Below are 24,579 nucleotides of genomic sequence, written 5' to 3'. Positions count from 1 at the left end.
AAATAGGGTCTCTATAAAATGTTGATTCTACAAGCTATGTTCTGATTTTCATCTTTTTTCCTTGACTCTCTTCTTCTCCATTATTAGCCTCCTCTTAAGTTTGTCCATTCTATTGCTCTGATTACCAATGCTGCTTTAGTCTTCTCTTGTCTTTTCTCTATTATTTTTTTTGTCTTTTGTACCGTTTCTCTACTCTCGACTCTTTTGAAAAATGATTAATTTATTATTCCCATTACCAGCCAATTAGAGTATTGCTTTCTTTCATGTGATGCATTTTTGTGGGTTCTCAGATACCTTTTTTTTATTTTCAAATCATGTTTTCTTACCACTTATTGAATGCTAAGGAATCCCGGAAGAGTAATTCTTTAACATTTTAAATCTTATCCTAATAGCTATTACAAAGGATGATGAAAATCTTCATTGCTGGGTTTCAATCTTAGTCAATTCAGTGTTCTCCTTATTTTAGCCTAGTTTCCCATAGAAGCAAGGCCAGAGACAAAAGATCATAGGCAGTTCATTTATTTGGAAAAGAGACTCCAGGGAAGGGGAAGTGTAGATTGAGGAGTAGAGAGGGGAAAGCAAATACAAAGAAACATGCTTTGGTACATATAGCCGATACTTGCTTCTGGCAGATCTTCTATGAAATTTTAAGAAATGCATCTCAAAGGAAGAAAAGGAGAAAGATTTATTTTTCAGCTCCCATCCCCCTCAGTCAAGGGTGACCCCACGGACATTAATTTTATGACATTTCTAGATTTCAGATGCAAGACTCTAAGCAGATCTCTGGGGAGGTTTCATACCACCATGTTGGTGAGATCTCAGACAGGAAGTGACATGTATTTAGCATAGGTATTATCAGGTTGTAGCAAAATATTACCAGGTTGCACCTGTGAAAAATTAGTCAAAGGCCAACCAAAACTTCTTGCTGTAGTAGTGTAAGAGATGGTACTGGGAACATTTGAAATGGTGCACCATAGGTGTCCAGTACAGTCTGCGCTTTGCACCACTCAGATCTATGTGTGTTCTCCTTAAATCCAACCTGTCCCACGTTCCTCTTCAAAGTGATGAGCAGATACATTTTCTGCAAAGATTTAAACAAGAGAGTTAGTGGAACAGGTTACGGTCACTGCTATTGAAGCTGGTTCTGAGGCTACAGTTGGTATCCATCACCTCATTCCTCCATCAGTTATTCTAGATTTTTCTCACCCTTGGATAGAAAATTGGCTAATCAAGTTCTTTGCTTGGTAGAGTGATGCAGGTCTTTATTGGATCATTCTAAAAAATATTGTCAGGCCAAACACTTACATCTTATCAGGCTGTGGTTGTAACAACTTTACATTTATCATTACCATGGGTCATGGAAGTGCCAGCAGACATTTCAGTAAATTCCCTGGATTCAAGACATTTTCTTTCCGCACCACATTGTTTTAGCAGCGGCTCTAGTTACTCATGGTAATCAAGGTTGGTTACTGCCAGTAAACACCTTTATTTTTTTTCATCCATTGTAGTAAGAAGCCACAAATGAGTAAATGGTAATAGTTTCTTCAAATACAATGGAACTCTTGCAGTGTCTCCATGAGGAAGTATCGCCATTTGGGAACCCGGACCTTTAATTCAGCAGAAACTAAGCTTCTGGGCAGGAGAGCACAAACTCTGTAAATAGGTCACAAGAAGAGATGTCGAGAGGTGACAATTCCATTTTCATCCCTTGATTTCTGGGTTTATGAATTCTAGTTTGGGAAACACAGCACCAAATATTAGTATTAATTCTGCTCATACATAATATCCTGGAAGACAATGTACCAAACATGAAAGGTATTTTTCCTGAGAAGTTACTTAACTGAGATTGTAATATTCCTTTAGTGAGCCATTCTGTTAGGTCAACTGCTTAAAAATAATGTGGTGTATAAGAACAGATTGATCCTGTGGTCGTATGCTCATCGACATACTTCCTTCGTCATAAAATAGATTGCTCCATCAAAGACAGTATTGTACAGGATATCATTCCTGTAGGTTAGATATTCTGTAATCCCCCAAAAGATGATGCTGGAAGAGGCACTGTAGGCAAGGAAGGAGATGTAGATTTAATTCTGGTAAGCACAGATTGCTGTTCCCCTCAGAATATAAGAGATCTGATGTAATCTACCTGATATCAGGTTAGCTGGTATCCTTGAGGAATGGTGCCACCATTAGTCTTTGCAGGTGGCTGATTGAATTTTCATCACTGGCAGTAGCTAGATCAGCCTTGGTGAGAGGAAGCCCATGTTATTGGTCCCATGCACAGCCTCTATCCTGGCCACTATTAGTACTCCATTATGGGTTCATTGTTCTAGCACTCAAGTGGCTTAGAACAGAATCTGTATGATATCCATAGGTTGAGGCATTCTGTCCACTTAGTTGTTGAATATCTCTTCTGTGGTAGATCCTATCTTCTGAGCATTAACCTGAGACCCAAAGATTCATGTGCTTTGTGCCTTCTCACATAGGTTATTTACATGCTCCTTCCTTGCTCTACACTATCTCTGATTTTCCAATTATGCTTCTTCTATATTCCTAACCAGACAGTCAAGTCTGAGAATCTATATACAATAGTACTTTTTTACCACTTCTATCTTCATGTAGTTGGTTAAGTGTACTATTCTCAGTTCTGCCCACTGGGAAGACTTCCCCTTATCTCTTTACACTTATGGCTAGCATATCACACTGACCCAGCTGTGAATCATACTTGAGTTTTTTTTCTTTTCTATCAACTTCTGTTGGGACAATCTATGAACCTGTGATTGTGAGTTAAAGAAGAGATGTTCAGTGCAACAATAGTAGATTCTATGAGAGTTTTCACTACCTGTTTATGTGTTTTATTGTACTTTCTGGAATTCAACTGTACCATTTTCATCAGATGATGTTGCTTTGTCTGCTCTATCTTATGACTGTATGGATTGATAATATCCAGTTTATTATGGACAACTCTGGGTGCATAATCATCTAGTGTCTCATAATCATCAGGCTCTGCCAAAGGTTAGTAACAAACTAGGATTTATTTTATAAACAAAGAATTGTCCTTTGTGTCATAAAGCATGGCTTTGCTCTAGAATGCAGGATTATGAGCTGTGAGTCTCTTGTGACTTGCCAGAGACTCCATATAGTGTTCTTATCTACCACGGCTACCTCTGTCACCATTGGCTTGCTTTGCTAAGTAATATGGTTGAGAGGCAGGGAAATTTATACTACAGTATGAAATTACTATAGAACTTTATCTTATTCTCGGTTCACTTAAGATTGTCATTTCAGAGTTATCTGATACTTAGAGTATTCCCAAATGTTGATAAGTTGATTTCAGAATCCAAAAAGGCCTTATAAGTTGTTATGCCTTAATATTAGCTCTAGAGAGTACAAGTTGCAACAGCTTATATTCTTACCTTAGAAGGGATGTCCCAGCTTTGCCTTGATCTTTGGATCCTTGTTTGCTAGCTTGGCTGGCAGACTTCTGATTTTTTTTGTTGGCTTTTCTGCAGCATGATGTTCTCTAGATGTCAAGATAATCAAAGACCCCTGCAGATTATATTTTTGACAGAATAATAGAGTTAATATCGCTCTGAGGCAGAGGAATGATTGTGTATAAAAGTGTATAAAAGTGAACACTTTTGACCCTCTTATTGAAGGGAATTGAGAAGAATGTATTAACCAGTTCAGGAGCCCCATATCTACTGCCAGAGGTAGTGTTGATTTATTTAAATAAAAATGACATATTCTTTACAGTAGCTGTTATTGGAGCTACCACTTGTTTAAATTTTGTTGAGGCATACTATCATTTTTTTTTTTTTAATGATCTATCTGATATTCGTAGTGACCAAATAGATCAACTGAATGGGGATATGATGAGGAATGTTATCCTTCATCCTTAATTGTGTTGCTAGTCTCTGCAAATCCTCCCAGAATGCCATGTGGCATAAATTTATTATCTTGGTTAAGTAAGAGCAATTTGAAGGGTACCACTTAATCTTTCTATCATAGCATAATTTATTGCACAGATCAGGGAACCAATGTGAAGATTGTATTAGTTATTAGTTATATCTTTCACCATTATACAGTTAGTGCCATAAAATAACCACAACAGTTACATAGACCCAATGAACCCACTAAGAGATGGATTTGGGTCAAAACTCTATATTAGGTCTGGCTAAGGTATCCTTGTAGGCCATTGGCCTCTTAATCATGTGCGAGTGCTCCCATATTAATAAACTCTTTCTTATCCAGTCCTACATTGCAGTCTCTCAGTCCAATACCCTTAAGGTACACTTTCACACATGTTCCCCTGATACTTGCCAAAGACATTTAGACATGTAATTTTTTTGGTGTGTAAACTGTTCATTCTCTGAAGAGATAGTGTATTTTTTTGCACAAGCTGTGTTGATATTTCATCCTAGTCACTGTCTTGGTGGCAGTAAGGAGAGGCAGGAGCAGATCTTTAGCAAAAGAAAAGAGACTGCCGTTGTCAGCATTAAAAATTCAGTGGCATTTAGTTCAAGATACACGCTTATGTGCCCAAATGTCCCCGTCCCAGGTTTTAAGTCTCCTCTCTTCCTGTAGCGGCACTACTTTGGCATAAGAGAACTGTCGATGTTATACATTTAGTTGCACTAACATTCTTGCAACTCTAGCCTCGATTTTCATCGCATTCTTTTCTGCAACTTCAGGAGATAAGTGAGGCTCTCTGGTTCTTACATTTTCTTTTCTTTAAGCTTCCAAAGCAGTTAATAAAAGGCAGCCAAAGTCTGACTCTGATTGATGGAGGGTTTTTTGGTTTAGCAAAACTCAGCTGAAGTAAATGGCATGACTGAAAAGATGGATTTGAAAATGTCCAATACAACACATTTCTCACATCTTGCAGGGGAAGCCTCCTAATTTTATAAAGAGCTAGCTCCCCCAAATGCTTTAACTGAGTCTCTAATAGGCCATTTGACTATTCCACAAGGCCAGCTTTTTCCTGGCGATTTGGATAATAAAATCAGTGGAATCCCTTGATGTCAGCTCATTGTCTGACTTATTTCACTGGACACCACAACTGGATACTGCTGCTGTTGTCATCACTTCTAATCACTTTTGTTGGGTTGCCACATTCAATAAACCATAATTTTTCCCTAGATTTTCAGGCTATTTTAGGAACTCAGCTCAAAACTAAGAAATTTATTATATACATTTTTTCTTTGTGAGTGTAGTATGTACTAGCACTGATTTTTTCTTTGTGAGTGTAGTATGTACTAGCACTGATCTATTAGCATGTAAACCTTCATACACTAATTGTTCTAATTAGGATGGAAGCTTCATGCCTGTCTTGGGAATGGAAGGAGATTTAGAAATACATTTCCTAAATTTGCTAATTGTTATTTTCTCCATTGATTTGAGTATTTGTATATCTCAAATATGACAACAAATAACGAATGGATAAGAATTAACCTTCATTCTTTATTTTAGTTCATAAGTAACTAAGCACTTCACTTTGTTAATGTGTACCAACTCTCCGCAATTAATCATCTTCTTTATATCTGGATCTGTTATATGAAATACTATCACATGTTCTACTTTATTATGCTTTAAATTTTACAAAGCACTTCTGTACCCATTGCAACATTGAAATCCTCACAACAATCTGGAAAATTAGATGATAGAAATTGAACTAAACTTTTAAAGAAACTGCTGAACATCTTGCTCATGTCATATACCTGAAATTAGCAATGTGCACATAGAACCGTGATCCCAAATTCTAGTCAAGTGCACCTTTCTTTATGCAATACCGTGGCATACCACATGTTTGTATAGGAACATACAGATTACATCAGCAAGATGCTGCTTTGTACAGTCTTTCTTTATGTTTTTACCATTCCCTGGTAAAACACACACACACACACACACACACACACACATAAACACAGTCTTTGATAATTAGCTTCTTTAGATGTAAAACAAAGGAGTTGGACTAGGTGATTTCTAACATCTCTTTTATTTATTACATTCAGATTATTTTTTAACTTGGACACTATAGAACCCTGAGGAAGTCCACTTGTATCATACCATAAGCCATTATCAGTATATTTTTCTCTTACTTTCACTAGAAAACCAGCTCCCATTGGCTGTGTTATTCTAGATTTGTATTTGTGTCCCTAGAGCCAAGGATGGCATCTTTCACATAGTAGGCATGCAATACATTCATCAGTTGAATGAAAACAATTGGAAATCAAATTTTAGTTCATAATTCTGAAGACATCACATCTTACTATTCATGGTTATATTGGATTAGAGGCCTTGAACAATCGAAAATCAAATTTTAGTTTTTAGTTTAGGGCATTAATATTATTAGAGCCAACCTAAGGCAAAATGATGAAGTAGGCCAAGTGAGTCTTCACTGATTATACATCGCTTTCCTTTCCAAAGATGTTTGGTGGCGAGTATCTAATTCATTCAACAAAATGTCCAGAATTGGTAGAAATAGAAAGATAGACATTGAAAAAGGCAGACCTGGATAGTAAGGATTTAATGAAGTAGAGTTAATAAAATAGATTCAATGAAATCTAAGATACTCTTCTGTATGCTTTTAAAATGATCTTAAAAGGTAAACATGACTTGATTTTAATTTAGAAGACTCAAGCACAGCTGTAAAGAATAAAATAATTCACTTAACAATAAAGCAAATTGTGTTCTTTGTTCTATAGCTGTCACTAGCTTGCTTAATTCATTGCAGATTGTTCCTGTGTCAGTGACTTATCTTAAAAATATCAAACTTAATGAGACACTTAGGATTTGCTGCAATGAAATTATTTTTTAAAATGTACATCATGGTATAAAATTGAAACCGTGTTTCTATTTTGAGGACAAAATAGTTTATACAATAATATCAAAATATATGTTTTATGATAGCATAATATAAACAATAGATATTAGCTGTTATTGGCATAAATCTAATGACTGCACATTGATTTTTATTCTTTTAATTCATTAATAATGTAAAAACCATGGATGTTTGAGCCTCCACAACAGAAGGATGATTCAATATGTTAATGTGTATGCGAGCTCTCAATTTGGCAACATCAGAGGTACTAGGATACTTTTACTGCTGAGTTTAGGATGACCACATTTCCCATAAGTTGAAGTTCCATGCCTGATTTATGCTTGTTTTCATTTTTTAAAAGGCAATTCATTTTTAATAACTGTACCCCATATTTTGTTTATGCCACATATGTTCAATCTAATAATTTATTTTGTTCACTTTGTGCGATTTTCTTAAGACTCCTTCTGTTTTTTTTCCTTTTCAAGCATTAAAGTTACCATGGAAATGGTGTCACTGGCATCATGGGTGGGGTTTTTACCCAAGTATATCTGGTTGCACTTTGTGAGGTTTTAGATTCAGACCATGTCATCAAGTGAGAAAATTCAAGGTTGACACGCATTTTACCTTCAATATATGTTTTAGCACATTCGTTACAGAAAGCTATGTGTTGGTAACGTTTTGATTGAAAAATTAAATGACAAAAGAATGAAAGTTAAATCTTATAAAGCTCTCCTGGTAATGCTGATTGGTTCATACTATATTTATTCATATATTTTTAATATAAATTTTGATGGTATATAAAAAAGTATTGGTGATATATATTGTATTTATTATCTATGTGCTTCCATTTGCAAAATTTAAATTAAGAAAATTCAGCATCTGTTTTTTTTTTTTTGTATTGGAACTATGATATACCTTTATAGGTCATGTAGTGAGAGAATATTATACCATTTACTTATATTTCTAATAGATGCCTTGATATGGAGAGAATTCTATATAATGGAAAGAGCTTATCCTTTTCTATGTTATATGCAGTTTTAGAATTTTAAAATGCCATAAATAATTTTTAGTTTCAGTATTAATTAATTTCTATTCTCATCCTTAAAACTCACATCTAGAGGTGTTGATTTTCAGAAATGGTGTCCAAAATATCTTGAAACAGTTTTCTTCAATAATATTTGCTGAAATTATATATAGTATAGCTTAGAAAAATGTTGTTGACTTGAAAATTTAAAAATATTTAGGAAATCCTTGATCTATCATTAAAATATTTGTTTAGTTGCTAATAAAATGTCTTATCTAAGTATAAAATATAATACAGGGGCGCACAAACTATGGCCTATGAGCCCGATCCAGTTCATTGACTGTTTTTATGGATAAAGCTTTATTAGAATATGGCCATGCTTATTTATTTATATGTATTGTCTATGACTGCTCTCATGCTATTATTGGCAGTATTGAAAAGTTGCAATGAAGATCACATAGCCCACAAAACCTAAATTATTTGCTATCTGTTCTTTTACAGAAGTTTGCCTACCTCTGATATAGTATATCCCTTATTATCCCATTTCTAAACAATCATCAAACTAATGGAAAAATGCAATAAAACTAAGCAGATACATAGACCATTCTTAACAATGTAAACTTATATACATTGTAATGGGGAAAATTCTTCTCCCCCTCACCCAATGTTTTCTTTCATGTGGAATGTACTCCGTGAATATCATGATGCTGGCATCTCTCCAGTTTCTCAATTATACTATATCAAGAAAAATGGGTGAGCTCTCTTTGGTAAGTTTGGGAGAGGAATTGGATATATATCTACTTGCTCCATCCTCTCCCCTTTTGCCTGGGAGCCAGCTGCAGACCATGCTGTATTTAGCCATGCAGTACGTATACCATTAAGGGCTGTCCCCACATAAGGAAGACTGCCCTAGGACAGCACTGCTTGAGACCAGACACCAGTATTTGGAACCATCTAGCCCAGTGATGTAAACCACATTCTGAGTATCTGCCTTATTACTAATAAAATAGGCATTTCGGTTACCCATCTCCTTTATTATTTTTCTGATAATATAAGTGTATATTTATTAATACAAAAAGATTAATTAATAATAGAACCAACATAAGAGCAAGAATGAGAGAAAGAGAGAGGGAGAGAGAGGAACTCTCTTTCTCTCCACCAACTTTATCCTCTCCAAGTCAGTGATCAGCATTGCTAATTGATAACACACCAACATTTATTTTAAATTTTACAATTAAAAAGGAAAAAATAAGCATTTCTTGTATAAAAAATGTGTCCAGTTAAGCAATAGCCTCAGTAAGTGTAGGAAAGTTCTCCTCTACAGAAGAGTTACAGATGGTAACTATGGAAAGAATGATAGATTTAGAAAGTCACCATTTTGTAACCCCTAATGCAATAATCATTTTAGGCAACAATCATGAATAGATGAAATGAATAAGTGAAAGGCTGATGAGAATCTTTATAACGGAGGAATTAGGTGGTTATTATATAAATCTACTGACCAATCTTAGCATAAATAAAGAAAAGGAATCAGACATTGTGGTACCTGACGTGATGCAACATGAAAAACACTACACACTGTTCTTGTTGAAAATGATGAACCTGAGTTTAATCAAGACTTGGGTGCTCACTTCCACTTATAGAAAATATGGGGGAAAAAAAACAAATTAAGTGCTGGCACAGGGAAGGAAACAGACAAATCCAGAATATGGACTATTTTATAAAACAAATCAATAACATGAAGAAAAAAGTTAGAATAGACTACTCTAGATTCAGAGAGACCTGAGAGAAATAACAACCAAATGCGATATGTGGACCTTATTTAGATCTTGTGTGAACAAGGTAAATAGAAAAAGAAAAAAATATCAACCTCTTTAAATTACTTTTTTTCTTGATATTTTCTTGTGTTTAAAAATACAATGCTAAATTTACTGTATTGACCACTTTACGTGTACAGTTCATTAATGTTAAGTATATTCATGTTGTGCAACAGATCTCTAGAATTTTTCATCTTGCAAAACTGAAACTCTCTCCCCTCCCCCTGCCCTCAGCAACCACCTTTCTATTTTCTGTCTCTGTGATTTTGACTACTTAAGATATACTTCATCTGAGGGGAATCAACAGTAATTTGTCCTTTTATGACTAGCTTATTTCACTTAGCATAATGTCCTTCAGGTTTATCCATGTTATAGCAAATGACAGGATTTCCTTTTTTAAGGCTTCATGATATTCCATTGTATGTATTTTATCTTTTTTTTTCTTTTTTTAAATTTCAGTTACAGTCGACATACAGTATAATATTAGTTTCAGGTATATGAGGTAGTGATTACACATTTATATTCCTTATGAAGTGATCACCCTGCTAAGTCTAACATCATACATAGTTTTATAATATTATTGACTATATTTCCTGTGCTGTACTTTACATTTTTCTTTATTTATTCATCCTTCAATGGACATTTGTATTGCTTTTACTTCTTGGCTATCATGAATAATAATACTGCAGTGAACATGGATGTGCAAATATCTCTTCAATATCCTGCTCTGAAGTTTTGGGAATATATAACCAGAGAATGGATTGATAGATCACATGGTAATTCTATTTTTAATTTTTTGAAGAACCTTTAGACTGTTTTCCACAATGGCTGCACCATTTTATATTCTCGGCAACAAAGCACAATAGTTCCAATTTCTCTACATTCTCAACAACGCTAATTATTTTCTGTTCTTGTGATAGTAGCCATCTTAAGGTGTGCGATGTGATAGCTCGTTATGGTTTTGATTTGCATTTCTCTGATGATTAGAGATGTTGAGCATCTTTTCATATACTTGTTAGCCAAAAGACAAAAATTAACTCAAAATTGATTAAAGACTTGAATGTAAAACCTAAAACCATAAAACTCCAAGAAGAAAACATAGAAGGTAATCTCCTGACTTAAGTCTTGGCAATATTTTTTTAGCTATGACACCAAACATACAGGCAACAAAAGCAAAAATAAACAAGTGGGACTACAGCAAACTAAAAAGCTTTTGCACAGCAGAGAAAATAAAATGTAAATGCAACCTATGGAATAGGAGTATACATTTGCAAACCATGTATCTGATAAGGCACTAATATCTAAAATATACAGGGAACTCATATAACTCAATAGCAAAAAAAAAAAAAAAAAGAACACAACAACAAATAGAAACAAATAATCTAATTTAATTTAAAAAAAATGGGAAAGGACCTGAATAGACATTTCTCAAAGAATTCAGACAAATAGCCAACAGATACATGAAAAGGTCCTCAACATCACTAATCATCAGGGGAATAGAAATCAAAACCACAACAAGATATTACCTTATATATGTTAGGATGTCTGTTATCAAAAAGATAAGTATTGGCAAAAGTGTGGAGAATAAAGAACCCTTATACACTATAGATGGGTATGTAAATTGGTATATTTACTATGGAAAGCAGAATGGAGTTTCTCAAAAAATTAAAAATAGGTCTATAATATATTTTGAAATAATTTTACATATGGTGTGAGGTCAGAATGATGTCTTACTTTTTCCCATATGCATATCAAGTTGTTCTAGAAACAATTTTAGAAAAGATATTATTTCCCCCATTGAATTACCTAAGCATGTTTCTTAAAAATCAATTGCAGGTATATCTGTGGATCTATTGCTGGACTCTGTTCTTGAAGCTATATATCTATCTAGATGCAAACACTGCCCTGTCTTGATTATATAGATTTATAATGTCTTCACAGTTGGTACACGTCTTCCAGCTTTGATCCTGAGCAAAATTATTTTGTATATTCTGTTTTTGCTTTCCCTTGTAAACTTTAAATCGGTTTGCCAATTCCCACCAAAAAAAGACTGCTGAATTTTAGTCTTTGAGATAATTTTAAACTTCACAGAAACATGGTAAAAATAGTGCAGAGTTCCTGTATACCCTTCATCCAGATTTGTATTAGATGTTTATCTTATAAAACCATAGAACAATTATCAAAACTAAGAAACTAACAAAATTATGAACTATTGAAAAACATACAGAAGTTATATTCCCTTCTCAGTGCATGATATCAGAGGAGCATACTTAATATTAGTATGTAATGTAACACTCTAGTGTGATGTTTAATGGCTTGTTTAAAATATTGTCTTCCAAGATTCTCCGCTCTAAAATTACACTTTTCCTTTTATAATCACTAAATATTGTGGAGACATATTCTACGACTATGCAAATATCCAGCTTTTGCTTAAACTTTTACTCACTAAATCAAGCAAAAAATGTAGGTGGACCTGGTGCTGGAACCACTGGACCTCAGTTCACACACACACAAAATGAAATCTAGACACAGTCCTTACACCCTTTACAAAACTTAACTCAAAATGGATCATAAACCAAAATGGAAAACTCAAAACTATAAAATTCTTAGAAGATAACTAGGAGAAAACGTAGATGACCTTGGGTGTGACAATGACTTTTTAGTTATGACACCAAAGGCATATTCTAAAAGAGAAATAATTTATAAGCTAATCTTTATTAAAATAAGTGTCTGCTCTATGAGAGACAATGTCAAAAGAATGAGAAGACAAGCCATAGATTAGGAAAAACTATTTCTGAAAGACACATTTGATAAAGAACTGTTATCCAAAATACACAACTCTTAAAATCAACAATAATAAAACAACTCAATTAAAAAATGGGCCAGATATCTTAACAGACACCCTATGATCACATGAAAACTTTGATTTGCCTGTGAGACATCAAAGTTGAGATATTCAGTAGGCAGTAGGACATGGAGGGCTGGTACTTGGAAGGATGGCTTGGGTTGGTGACATAGATTTGTAATTATTAGTTTGAGGATTGCAGCTGAAGCTGTAAATGTGTCTAATATTTTTCAGAGATATGACATATAGTATGAAAGGAAGAGAGCCAAGGTTAGAATGCTAAGGTGCATCAACATTTAAGAAACAACAAAAAAGAAGAGCCCCCAGGTGATCTTTCAAGGGAGAAAACATGTCTTTCAAGATAAGAGGAAGGAAGGAGAAGTACAACTATCTCTATTTGCAGATGATATAATCTTGTACATAGAAAATCCTAAGAAATCCACTAAAAAACCCTGTTAGAACTAATAAACAAGTTCAGCAATGTACAAAAAACAATCGTATTTCTCTACACTCTCAATGAACAACCCCCAAATTAAGAAACCAGTTCCGTTTACAACAGCATCAAAAAGAATAAAATACTTAGGAATAAATTAAAAAGTGCAAAACTAAGGCTCTGAAAACTACAAAACATTGTTGAAAAAAATTAAAGAACATCTAAATGAATGGAAAAAGATCCCATATCCAAGAATCTGAAGACTTAATATTGTTAAGATATCATTACCCCACATATTAATTTATAGAGTCAGTGTAATCCCTGCCAAATCCAGCTGACTCCTTTGTAGAAACTAATAAGCCGATTCTAACATTTATATGGAATTGTAAGGGATTTCTTCCATTACAATCTTGATGCTTTTTATTTATTTTTTTTCTTCTATAATTGCCTTAGCTAGTACCTGTAGAACAATTTTGAGCAGAAGTGATGAGTGGATATTATGCTCTTGTTTCTGATATAAGGAGGAAAGCAGCCAGTCTTTCACCATGTAATATAATGTTTACAGTGGGTTTTTTTCACAGATAGGATTGAATAAGTTCCCTTCTATTCTTCGTTTTATTTTTTCCAGTATTTATGTTATGAAAGGGTATTTATGTTATGAAATGCTTTTGTTGTATTTTTTTGCTTTTTATTCTATTGATATGAGGTATTACATTATGAATGATAAACCAGCCTTGCATACATAATATAGATCTCACTTGTCCATGGTGTATAATTTTTTTTATGTTTTGCTGGATTCAATTTACTGGTATTTTGCTAAGGATTTTTTTGTGTCTATATTCAGAAGAGATATTGGTCTGTAGTTTTTCTCTCTTGCGATGTCTTTGGTTTTATCATCATTGTAATACTGGCCTCATGGAATGAGTTGTGAAGTGTCTTATTTTTCGGAAGAGTATGTGAACAATTGGTATTATTTAAATAAGAGAATTCAGTAGTGATGCCATATGGCTTTGAATGCTTCTTTGTCAGACTTTTTTTTTTTATTAGTAATTTAATTTCTTCACTTGTTATAGGTCGTTCAGATTGTGCATATCCTTCTTGAGTTAGTTTTGGTGATTTGTTTCTTTTCTGGGAATTTGTCCATTACATCTGTTATCTAATTTATTGGCATACAAAAATCCTTTTTGTTTCTGTAAGGTTAGTAGTAATATCCCCTCTTTTATTTCTGATATCAGTTATTTGAGTCATCTCTCTTTTTATCTGAGTCAATCTAGCTGTATATTTGCCAATTTCATTGTCCTTTTAAAGAAACACAGATTTTTGTTTCAATGATTTTCTTTACTGTTTTTCTTTTCTCTATTTCATTAATTTTCACCCCAGTTTTTATTATTTTCTTTCATCTACTTGTTTTAGATTCAGTTTGCTCTTCTTTTTCAGTGTCTTGGGTTGTAGGTTAAATTATTGGTTTGAGATATTCTTTGTTAATTTTCCTCTAAGTACTGCTCTAGCTGCATCATATAAGTTTTGGTATGTTGAGTCTTCACTCTCATTCATTTCAAAGTATTTGGCAATTTCCTCTTTTATTTCTTCTTTGATCCATTGGTTATTTAGGAGTTTTTTTTGTTTTTGTTTTTGTTTTTAATTTCTACATTTTCATGAATTTTCTAACTTTGTTTGTTACTAATTTCCAATTTCATTCTATTGTGGTTGGAGAATGATACTTTGTGTCATTTTCAAACTTTAAAATTCATTGAAGTTTGTTTTATGCCCTACTAATTTGTCTATCCTAGAGAATGTTCCATGTTGCTTAAAAAGAATGTATATATGATGTTGTTGGGTAGGGTGTTCTATAGATGTCTATTAGGTCTAGTTAGTTTATAGTGTTGTCCAAGTCTTATATTTTCTTATTGATCTTATGCCTACTTATTCTATGCATTATTGAAACAGGGTTTTTGAGGTCTCCACTTATTATTTTTGAATTATCTATGTCTTCATTTTTATCAGTTTTTGCTTTATGTATTTTGGCATTCTGTTATTAGGAGAATATATGTTTATAATTATTATATATTTCTGATGGATTGCCTCATTATTATTATAAAATGTTTCTTTTTATCTCTAGTAACATTTTTGTTTTAAAGTCCATTGTGTCTGGTATCAGTATAGTCATTCCAGCTTTCTTGTGATTGCTGTTTGCATGATATATCTTTTTTATCAGTTTACTTTTATTCTACTTCTATCTTTGACTCTAAACTATATTTTCTGTAGACAGCATATAGTTTGATCGCTTAAGTCTAATCTGACAATCTTTGTCTTTTGATTGGACTATTTAATTTATTTATATTTATGTTACTATTGATAGAGATGGATTTTGTTTTCTGTATGTCTCACATCTTTTTTTCTTTTGTTCTTCCTTTGCTACTTTCTTTTAGATTAAGTGAATATTTCTTAACTTAAAACTTTTATATTTTTTTAGTTATTTCTTTAGCAGTTGCTTTAAGACAATATATACATCTTAATTTATGTGAATTAGCTTTGGATTTTTGGTTTGTCTAAGCTCAGCAAACAACTATTGATAACAGAGATTTACAGAAAAGTTACAAAAAAAGGAAAATAGAGAGTTTTCACATACCTTTCCTCTGAGGCAGCCTGAGCTAGTATATAAAGTCCCTTTCCAAATGCTTACTAAGATTATTTAATAATCATTAAATAATCAAGTAAAATTTAAAATAAATTAAGTAAGCTCAAAATCAAGATGAGGAAATCCAAAGTATTGAGAAATAGAGTTATGTCAAAGTAAGATACGGATTTAGGCTGAACAATTCACAGGAGCATAGAGCCCAAATAGAAGTCTTAAAAGTTTATGGCTTTTGATTTTAATTTCTATTTAGAAAGAACAGGATAGGCCATAAGCCCTTGAGTTACCCATATAAAGCTGGAATTAGAAAAGGCTTCCTATCAGTGCTATAGAGGCAGAAGAAAAAGTTTGTTGTTCATCTAGGACTTTGGATAAAAGGAAATCTTCCACGAAAAACTGGAACCCCAGGCCAATTTTCATCAAGAAAGAACAGCTCCTAGGCATAGTAAGTACTCAATATTTGCTAAATATTTAAGCATTTTACAAAGGGACATTTGTCTTCTTCATTCTCTAAGACTCCTGTGAATGCACATTATCAGTGAAGCAATACATGTCACTTAGGATATGCACCAGTGAGGCATCAAGGCATCTGCTCCCCAAGTAATATCACACTCAGCCTTTATTTTGCCACAGTGTAAGGGTTGTGTGAGTCATTTCAAGGAACATGATGCCACTGAGTGGCATTTGGGGGGCTAAGACCTGGCAGTTGTTGGCAGGAAGGCCCTGGTTCTCCCTGGTTTGGCTGGCATCTCAGTGCATATGATTTCCCAGCAGATGAGATGTCAGAGTCTGTGGACACACGGAGGGAGAAGCAGGTGTTGACCTGTGATCCACAGCCTTCTGGCACATTTTCGTTTTTATTCAATTGAAAAATAATTTATAGTAAATTGTTAACATTCTCTTCATTCCATCTTGTCCCTAATGCCACCTGCTATTAGCTAGTTATTCACACAGTGCTGCAAAGACAGTTTTCTCCCAAGAGAAAAATGAAAATGTTACCTTTAAAGTATGTCATATTTTTCTCCAGTTTCTCAGGCCTATGGAGGCAGTATTGTATATCAGGTCAGAGCATGAAAACTTCCAGCAGCTTTATTATATTGGGGATGGGATTCATTTGTCTTAATAATGCAGAGAAATCCAGAATTCCAGATAAAAGAAAACAGCTTCCTATTAGTCTCGGAATCTGATAGACCCAAGTGTGATCTGTAGCTATGTGACTTTAAGCAAATCGCTAAATAGCCCTGAACATCTTATCTGTAAATAAGATTAATAATACCACCTTTCTAATAGGTTTGGCTATTAGTATTATATATAAAATACATGTTAATAATATAATTAATATAAAATATAAAGTAATGTATATATAAAATTGGTAAACTTTATTAAAGTGAGTTCTTAAAATAATTATTCTTTCTAATGGTTGCCTTTTTTATTTTCTTCCACCAAATAATCTTTATTAGCTCAGTAACCCAATTTGATGTGTCTCTTCTTTTACTTATTTTGCATGGTATGTTTCCAGTGATCATCTGGAGATGGGGAATATAGGGAATAAACGTCATTGTTTCTTCATCTGTGTGGTTATTCCTGGGCCGAAATTCTTCCCTGTCTGGTGATCCTCAGTGAGGATGATTGTGGAAGGAGTAAACACCAGTTCACTATCTGTCATAGTTATTATACACTCTGCCTTCTACAAATGTGCTATTCCCAGGTAAGGGTTTGTTTCATTTACTATGGCTATATAACAAATAACTGGCGACCTTTAATTTGCTCATGAATTTGCGAGTTGGGCAAGACTTGGTGGGGATGGGTCCACTGTGCTCATCTTGATTCAGTTGGGGTGGCTTGAAGGATGGGGTCTGGGGTGATCTGAAGGCTAGTTACTCTCATGTCTAGAGGTGGCTGTGAAGAGGGCTTGAGAAGCTGGAATTGGAAAAGATAGGTATTGTCAGGCAGCTCTCTCTATCTTTATATGATCTCTCCAAAGAGTCTCTCCAGCATGGCAGCTTTGCATTAAATAGACTTCTTACCTGTGGGCTCTAGTCTCCCAAGGCACATGTTAAGAGAAAGCGAGAGAGAGAGGGAGGGAGGGGTGGAGAGAAGAGGAGAGAGAGAGAGAGATAGAGAGCGTGCACCAGATGGAGGATATGTTGCCTTTTAGAGTCACCTTCAGAGGGCACAAAGCATCACTTTTGTGATGGCATGAGCCACTATGAGTGGCTTAAATTAGAGGAGGGGATTAGATTCCACCTTTTAATGAGAAGAGTGTCAAAGGTCTGGAGGAATGTGTGGGACCAGGACTGTTGCTGTCAACATTTTTGGGAAACACAGTCTACCATAGAATTTAAGCAGATTTTTTCATGAAAAGGATTGAGTAATTGTCCCCAACGTTATATATTTTGTTTAGCTTCCTTGCTTCCTCATATTGAACAAAATGGAAAACAAATTGCCTAGAAAGCAGTTTTTTTAAATTTAGGTGTCAGTCAGGGCCCCTTAAGGCTCTTAAAAATTATTGTCCACCTAAAAGAAATTTTATGTGGGGTATACCTATCAATATTTACTGTAGTAGTTTAAAACTGTGAAAACTTAAAAATATTTATTTATTTAAAACATAATGATTCTATTATTTATTAAGATAAATAATATAATTTATGAAACAAAGTATGTTTTCCAATCAAAGATGACTTACTAGTAATAGTGGAATTATTTACATTTTTTCAATCTCTTTAAATCTCTGGCTTATGAGAAGACAGCTGGATTCTCCAATTTGCTTCTGCATTCAATCTGTTGAAATGTTTTCATTGAAGAATAAGGAGAAAATTTGGACTTATATAGACATTTAGTGGAAAGGGAAAAGTGTGTTTTAGTAGTCTTTTCAGATAATTTTGGATATTCTACTTTGATACTATACCAAAACTCAACAATTGCTAGTTTCCTAATGGTTAGTTGCAATGTAGAATCTGGAACCATATAAAAAAAAATCTTTATATTTGTGAGAGAATGAGAAATAAAAGACAGATAACTTAATATTAAAATGAAAACAATTTGATATTAAAGACTTAAAGTGTCTTGGGCACCCCCAGGGAACGTGAATTACACTTGAAGAGTCACAGGTGCATTATTAGTCAACAGTCCTCCCAAGATTTTGAGAGTTGGTCCACATTGATCCCTCTCATTTCCTGTTTCTTTTATTGTTCTCATTCTGATGCTTTTTCTCTTTGACCCCACTCCATCTATTACTCCTGTCTTCTTCGTACACCCCCTGCCATTTCCCGATTAAATTTATTAAGTGTATGACCCTTTTAGCACCTACTGGGTTCTTGTAAACTTTATCACCTCAGGCGGTGAATCAGCTGCATTTTTCTACCCAGTGACTCCTGTGCTAACAGAAGGGCTCCAGCAGCTGGATCTTGTTAACTCATGTATCACTGGCTTACCTGGGGAGAGGTTTGAACTCTGGTCCCTAGGTAGGGAAGAGTAAAGTAGAAATAGTGGGATTCTTTCTAGGCCATGGATATTTTTCCTCTAGAGTGCTTATAAACAAAGACATCATTTTTACCATTCTAGTACACCATCTCTATTCACTTTCTAAACTCTTAAGTTGTTTTTATTATTTCTATGATACAGTATTGTTTATTTGATATATATCTACCTTCCCATGTCAACTCTATGAGGGAATGGACTTTTCCATAATTGTTATATTACCAGTTCTTAGAACAATTCCCGACACATAATATGGTATCAATATATATTCTGTGAATGCCTCTCCCCACTAAGGAAATTAAATGTGAAAACCTTCTTCAAGGCGTACCTAAAAATTCATATGCATTCTCTATTCATTACTATTCTTTTATTACAGATTATCCTAGACTTACTTTGAAACCATTTACAGTGAGAGGCCATATAGAATAGTAATGAAGAGCCAGACTATGAATCTGAGATTTAGGCTCAAGTCCTGGCTCTCCCAATTTTCAGCTCTGTGATCCCATATAAGAGGCTTTGCCTCTGACTCTTTATGGAATGGGGATGTTAACCTCATAGCTTGATGGTGAGTCAAATGCTTAGACGAGTAGCTATCACATAGTAAAGATTGGGTGTACTGTTTACTGTTGCCATTACGCTCTCTTGCCTGAGTGTCAGCATGCTTCCTTGGTAGTGGAGAATGCCATGTTACTTTCCAATCCCAGAGAGGAGGAAACAGTATAGAGAGATTCTATTCTTCACCAAATAACAGACAGCTCTCTTTCTTTCCAGGACATTATTCCCATTGTGTATAGCTTAGAAAGGGTAGGTGGTCCTGGAGGTTATAAAACTATTAAGCCAAGTTGAGGACAAGACATGTGACCATGGGTGTGTAAAAGAAAGGCTGTGAATATTAGTGCCTTTTGGACAAAAATATAAGAACCAATACTAATAGCTAACTTGTTTTGCACTCTTACTGTGTGACATGTATGGTTCAAAGCCCAAAATTAAATATAACTTAATCTTTACATTTCATTATAACAGCAAGCCTATGAGGCAGGAACAATTAATATCTAGCTTTTTAAATGTGAGGTAACTGAGATACAAAAAGCTAAGTATTTTGCACAAAGTTACACAGGCTGGGATTCAAACTCAGGTTGTCTTGTTTCCACATCTATGCTCTTAACCACTGTGACATTTAAAAAAATATGAGTAGCTTCTATTCTGTGCAGGTAGGTAGATTGATATCCGTACAGATTGCCGTAGGTCCAGGCAAATGGAAGTGGTATGATAAGGTACTTTCCCCAGACTAAAATATTACCATGTGGGTGAATGATCCTCGGGCCATAATTTTGAGGTGTACATAACCATGATTCTCCTCTTTTCTTGGCTTGGGAAGACAGACGTGTTCTTCATTTACCACTGGGATAAAACGAGACAAACAGATATGATGCACGTTTTAGAAAATGTAGGTGGTCTCTTACCAACAGCAAAATGTTTGAGACACTAGGATGCTGTCAGGAAACCAACCACAAAGCCACTTTGAGCTTGAAAACAAAGGTGCACCTAAGTCCTTGAAATAAGTCTTATGAATACTACTGCTGCTGTGAAGCACAAAGAAGAGAGGAATCAACTCGGGACAAGAGAAGAGGCATCTTATAATAATGAAATGATCACTTGTCAGCCATTAAGTCTAGGAAAAATGTGTAAACAAAGGACATAAAGAAACAATCAATTTCTCTAAAGGTGCTAGCTAAGGAATGACTGTTCTTCACAGATAATTGAAACTTCAGTAATATTTTATTCCTCTGAATGAATGTGAAATGATTTTGTCATTGGTATTTTATGTAAACTAAGGACACATATTACTTCCATTTAATGCAGGTTTAATTTTACTTTCATTTGTTTTCCAAAGGAGATTCTAGGCTATTTTAGCCTTGACAAAAAACAGTATTCTCCAGAGAGGACATGGATTATATCTTGTAGTTTTAGAAAACATCCTGGTATCTATGAAAGCATGGGACATTGGGGTACAATGTAGTATTTTGGAAAGATGGCTAATGTATCTAGAAGACCTTGCTCTCCATACTGAATTTACCTCCAAATAGCTGTGTGATTTGATCAGCTTCTTGGTCCTTGGTTTGCTCACCTGCAAAACAAAGGAATATTCTATAAGTAAATTCCTGTCCAGCTCTTACAATAAACACATTTCCAAATCACTTAGTTTTAAACTTGATAAACTACAGGGACATATACAATAATCTTGAACTTGAAGATGGATGAATTTTGTTCAAGCGAAAGTTGTTCCACACAATAATAGAGTTAGAGAACAAGTTCTTTTTCCCGGGGTTTTGGAATCCTAATTGGTAAGGTAGGATTGATGTTAACTACTCTGCCTACTTCACAGAGTGGAAGATCAGTCTTTTTAAAACCATACTGCTTTTCCTTATTCACCCTAGGCTAATGAGAGCAGAGATCTTGTCTTTCTTGTTCTCTTCATTTCCTTGGAGCCCAGATAGTCCATGATGTGGCAGCTACCCAATAAATAATTTTTTTAAATCAATGAATAAAAACCCTTTTTCTGGACACAACTCAATGGAATCTTTTGTAACTTTCAGAAACAAACCCTGGATTTGCACTATGATAGATGAAAATGTGTCAGATTTGTGATATAATGCTCATGGATAAGTAATTCCTACTTTACCCTCAACATCTTCTTGATAATATTGAATTACTTGCTTTGTAACTCATTAGTTTATAAATTTTGAATTCTCTGATTTTATTTTGTGAATCTGGGTGTCATAACTAGCATGGACAACATTTTGTAATGTGAATTTTTAAAACTATTCCCTCTTTTTAATCGAAAACTTAGGGCAAACAAATTGGAAGTGTAAATATTTAGGTTTTTGGAGTATGGAATTACTCAGCTTCTATTAGTGACTTGTGGGTTCACCCATTGACAAGTGCTAAAGAGTTCTTTCTGTTTGCCAATGTTCTAGGTAATTTTCATGGGTGGATAATTATAAGGACTCATTTATAGAGAATTGATGATGTGAATTCGTTTGCTACAATGCAAGGTTTTGACTCAATCTGTTTCTTGCCTCCTTTTTAAATTAATCAGTCTTATTTAGAAATCTTGGAATAGATATGTGTCCAGAGATATAGAATGATAAATATACTGGATAGAGAAATAATAGATCTAGTGTAAGTTGGATACATACATAAATTGTATTTTAGTTTAATGAGTTTGGTGATTGCTCGTGGCTAAGTATTACACATTGGAGGTTTTCATGGAGTTAAGGAATGTTAAATTGAAAAAAATAAGTATAATGTGAAATCAGAGCTCAGCTAGCAAATGCTTTATTTAATCAATCATTTGAATACACCATCCATCTTCAACATTTCGGAGGGCTGCACATTATAACTACATAGCTGAATATAATGCCTAATAATTTGCAGATTGCTTTGTTGGTCCTGACATATCTCTCCATTTATAATGAAGTCTCTTGTGAATAAGCATTGTAACCTTCACAAGCTCTTGAGGAGGCCAAGTTGAAGTGAAAAACAAAGCCCTATAAAACCACCTCACTATAAATTGTCTTTAATCTGAATGCTGTTTTCCTTGGAATATAGGAAATGTTTTTATTATTGTCTTAGACCTCATGTAGCATTCTTCATAGATTCCACAATGAAGGATGTTATTGGGCTCTATTATTGGTCAAGTATTTTTATAGTTAGTAAGGACATGAAGGGGCTAGACAGATTAATAATGCAAGGAATGCACATTGCTGACAGAATAGCAGCAATTTTTTTAAATATTGCCACGTTCATTAATAAAAGACCACATCATAATTTTAAAAGCTGTGTTGGTGCCCATCATACAAGGATAATGTGAGTGTTTGTTTGGTTTTGTACGTGTCTTCCACACAGTTCTCAATGCCACTCTTAACAACTGTGCCAACAATTTAATCTTCTCAAGGTTACCTGATTTTCCATTTAGAAGTGTTTCTAACTTTCCTTGGATAGGAAAATAAGGAGGTAAAATTATAAATTATTTGTAGATAGTAAATTTGAAAAAAAAAATTTTCAAAAATGTGTTTTCAACATTTTTATGACATCAAGACTTAAAAAAAATAAAATCCAAAGGCAGCAACATCAGTATCTTTTACAAATATTTCTCTGCAAGTAAGTAAAAGTAGATAATATGGTTATATTTAGTCATAGACCCTTTTGGCAGGAGACTTGGATTCTAGTATGGACTTTGATTAGCTATTGTTGGATTTTGGGCAAGTCACAGAATTGGAGTGCATTGAAAGTGAATGTAATCTTTGCTGCTTCAATTTCTTCACAATGTAAATGTATAGTAAAAGTGTGCTGTGAAGACAGCAATTAAACAATTTAAATAGGGTGTTTGGCATTAAAATAATGTAATTTTAAATACCTGGAAGTGAAGTTGCTGAATCATATGGTGATTATATTTAAAAATTTTTTTTGAGGTAGCTCCATACTGTTTTCCAGAGTGGCTGTAGCAATTTACATCTCCATCAATAATGCATAAGGGTTCCCTTTTCTTTACATCCTCACCAACATTTATTATTTAACTTTTTGATAAAAGGTGTAAGATGACATCTCATTGTGGTTTCAATTTTTATTTTCATGATTACTTGTGGTATTGAGCACCCTTTCATGTACCTGTTGGCCATCTGTATGCCTTTTTTTAGAAAAATATCTATTTTGGTCCTTTGCCCATTTTTAATTGCTTTTGTTTATTGTTGTTGCTGTTGCTATTGAGTTGTATGAGTGCCTTGTATATTTTGGATATTAACCCATTATCAGATATGTGGTTTGCAAATATTTTCTTCCATTTGGTAGGTTGCCTTTTCATTTCGTTGTACTTTGGCTGTGTAAAAACCTTTTAGTTTGACATAGTCCCACATATTTATTTTTGCTTTTGTTGCTTTTGCTTTTAGTGTAAAATCCAAAAAATTATTGGCAAGACCGATATGAAGGAGCATATACTCTATATTTTCTTCTATGAATTTTAAGGCTTACATTCAAGTTTTTACTTCATTTTGAGTTGATTTTTATGTATGGCGTATCATGGGGGTCCAGTTTTATTCTTTTGCATGTGGCTATCCAGTTTTCCCAGCACCATTTATTGAAGAGACTATTCTTTCTCCATTGTATTTTCTTGGCTATTTTGTTAAAATTTAATCAACTGTATATGCATGGGTTTATTTCTGGGTTCTCTATTATGTTCCATGATCCGTGTGTTTACTTTTTTGCTAATACCATACTGTATTGATTACTGTAGCTTTGTAATATAGTAAACATTTATATTTTTAACATTGTTTATAAATATGGAGTAATCTATGTAATATGACAATTTTATTTTTATTGAAGTCCTATATTTTATGAATATCACTTACAGAGAGTTATCAAAAAAGAGTCCTAGAGTAGGAAGGAAGAGATATTTGTTTTTGTCTTTTTCAGCCCTTTTAAAGTATGTGAACTTGAATAAGTGACTTACCATTTCCAGGATT

The sequence above is a fragment of the Pteropus medius genome, unplaced genomic scaffold (assembly GCF_902729225.1).
Source record: "Pteropus medius unplaced genomic scaffold, Ma_sr-lr_union100, whole genome shotgun sequence".
NCBI lineage: Eukaryota > Metazoa > Chordata > Mammalia > Chiroptera > Pteropodidae > Pteropus > Pteropus medius.
This window is presented reverse-complemented; position numbering follows the sequence as displayed.